General features: G+C 32.2%; 1 pseudogene; it reads right to left on the reverse strand.

The window, feature by feature from the left end:
• Positions 1–827: 827 nt before the first annotated feature.
• On the reverse strand, positions 828–1918 carry LOC149214344 (iron-sulfur cluster assembly SufBD family protein ABCI8, chloroplastic pseudogene; annotated as a pseudogene).
• Positions 1919–3212: the final 1294 nt, after the last annotated feature.

A 3212-nucleotide genomic window follows, 5' to 3' on the forward strand; every position in this document is an offset into this window, starting at 1 on the left:
GGTAGATATAGCTACGTGAAATGTAACTTCTATATAACATTCTAAATATCCTTTTTGGTAATTTAAGAGAGTACCATTTTTTTTATATTCAGTTAATAACTTAATACTACACCAAAAATAACATTGAATTGGTTCTTCACCAACCAAGGGGAAATTTTAAAACAGTGTGAAAATTCTTACTCATTCCCTTGCCATATTTATGATATTTTATTTTTGTGTGAATTTAAGCTAGTGTAATGTAAGTTCTACATATTTGACAATTTAAATGTAAAAAATTACCCAGATTGAAGTTATACAATTAACATATGCACAATAAGATACAATATGCATGAGTTATAAGTAATATGATGTTTACATGTTATATAAAGACAAAATTTTACTCATCTCATTAACTCTTATCTTATAGTTGGCAATGGATATAGCCTTTAAAATTATGAGCCATCATTGTCATATCTTATAGTTGGAAATGGATATAGCCTTTAAAATTATGAGCCATCATTGTCATATCTTATATTTAATGATGGATATAGCTCTTAAAAAGCATCAACCTTGTTTGTTATTTTATGTGAAGTCAATTTAAATGGAAATGCTCATAATTTTATTCAATATTATTTTGTAAAGCTGGAAAGAAAATGGTGTGGGGGTGGTGTTTCTAGTGATTTTAAAACTTGGTTTAATTACCTAAATTTAGCCTAGTTAAAATAAAAAAGGGTGGTGTTGCTAGTGATTTTCAAAGTTGTTTTAATTACCTAAATTTAATCTATTTAAAGTAAATAGTTGCACTGACCATCATATCTTCAAGTCAGTAACTTTGCTTGAGAGAATATTCATGAGATCCACCATCTCTGAAAATTATGAAATATTAGTAGTATCATTGACCATCTTATCTTCAAGTTAGTAACTTTGCTTGAGGGAATCTTCATGACATTCACCATCTTGCACTAAAAATACAATTTTGCATATAATCTTTTATTGTGTGTTTTACTCCGTGTCACAAATTTATTGATATTTTATGATTCTTGGTTTCAATTTCCATGCGAAGACTAGATTCATCATGCCTGCTAGGATTTTTAATTGTACATACATGGTATTGCTCACTTCTAATTGTATCAAAAATAGAAAGTATGCACAATGACATGTAGTGACATGTGGGTGTCTATTTTACTCAATGATATTCTTGATTTTTTAACCCATTCCAATCCTATCACAATGAAATTAAAAGAGACAAGAACACAAGAAGGACTATCAATAAATGAAATTAGATGCTTTAGAATGCAACTCAATTGTACCTGAATGTAACGATAATTATTTGCAGCTGCATGGTCACCAATGAGCGTCAAATCACACTATGAAAAATTCCTTGCATTATGGAATTTGGTTGCACATGCACTAATCCTCTGTAGTAGTTCCTTGACTTGCCTATAGAGATAATTTTAGAAGCAATCCTACTCCTACAATTCTTCCCTACATGGATCATCTTTGTCCCTCCTATCGATAGTTTTTTTTCAAGGCAACAGAATAGAACTCTCCAATTGCATCATCGCCTTTCAAAACAATGCTTGAGTATTTCTAGGTGATTGTTGAACCAGTCTCCACTCAGGTCCATGAAATTGTTGATTTGTCTCCATTGCACAAACCTCTTTTCATAATAAAATTATAAATCCCATGCCTGCATTCCTCATTCCCAACATACCAATTATTTACAATGGAATACTTTATCATTGCTCCCTCAGTGCAATATAGATCCACTACTATGGTGTGGAGATGATTGGTCTCATAAAATAGTGTAGTGCATCCTTCAATATATGTCACAGAACTCCTCTCACCTCATAAAACTCCTGTCATCTACAATAATAAGATTCCTCTCAAACTTCCTGGTCTTCATCTCATTCATCCTAAAATATGTGGGTTTTTCCATGGGTGACAAAGTGTGCTTGGGGATTTAATAGAAGGAGCTATCAATAAAAAAAAAAAATTGTAGCATAATAGTTATTAGCAGAAGGAACAACCCTTCTAAGATACTTCCTAACTAGATAAAGGTACTGCTGAATTACCTCTTATAACGAACAAAAGATAACCTCAATTGACTATAGAGTCTACCTATGCATGGTAGTAATGAAAACATTGTCAAAAACAACATCTACAACAACATTGGTCAATCTCTTCTTCTAGTCAAGGGCATGCCCAACTTTTGAAAAGTATAAAGAAGGTCAAGGTCCACCTCATCCAAGCTCCCCTTCTCCTTTTGCTCTCTCTATTTAGGTTCGAAATAATAGCAAAGGTATTGGAAATTGATGAGTGGGTAAAAGTTATCAGACCATTTGGGTTCTTCCATTTTTAATCATAATGTGTAAGCATTGAGTCTAAATTGCAAAAGCCATTAAGGTTCCTTCTTTTATTTAAAATTAACCCAATCTTTGGATAGTTGTAAGGTTTAATGGATCTAAGTGCATTCTACTTAAAATATAGTAACATGGTTTAAAATTGTAGGCATTGAGAGAAGAATCTAAGGATGAAATAGAAAAGATTTTATGTTCATGATTACAAGAAATTTTAATTTCATGTAACAAAGTTTGAGGAAGTTATACCATTTTCATCCTACCAGAAAATATGCTTGCATCACTTGAGCACTTTGAATTTGGGCATGGTAGAGTCCATTGCACAAACAATCAACCATTTAAAAAAGGGTGAAAAGAAAAAATAAATTTCATGCATTAGAAAGGTTAGGAAGGAGAGAACTGATCTGTACAATAAGGACATGCAAAATTCTTACTTTTCCATTGTATTTTGATGAATTGTTGGCCGCAATCATGATCTACATTATCATAATCATTAAACCCTTTGTACAATAAGGACATGCAAAATTCTTTCTTGTCTATTGTCTTTTGATGAATTGTTGGTCATAATCAAGGTCTGCATTATCATAATCAGTAAACCCTCAACTCAAATTTATGCTTTGATCATATAAATCATTGAAATTATTTACCCATAAGAACAAAAATCATCTTTAGTAGAAAGAAAGAACTCTCGAGAGTCCAAATTCATACCCATGTACAAATTACCAAAATCACCACTCACAATGACCTTGCCCTTCCTCCATCTAATCGTTGATGCTCTTCTATGGTGCTCTTCTATGGTGTTTCCCATGAAATACATAGATCACGTTGATGACCTTCCTTCTCCTGGAATTTCCACGCATATATAGACAAGGC

The sequence above is a fragment of the Pinus tabuliformis genome, chromosome 1_1 (genome assembly GCF_031772625.1).
Source record: "Pinus tabuliformis cultivar Carrire ecotype Pingquan chromosome 1_1, CPIR1, whole genome shotgun sequence".
In the NCBI taxonomy this organism is placed as follows: Eukaryota; Viridiplantae; Streptophyta; class Pinopsida; order Pinales; family Pinaceae; genus Pinus; species Pinus tabuliformis.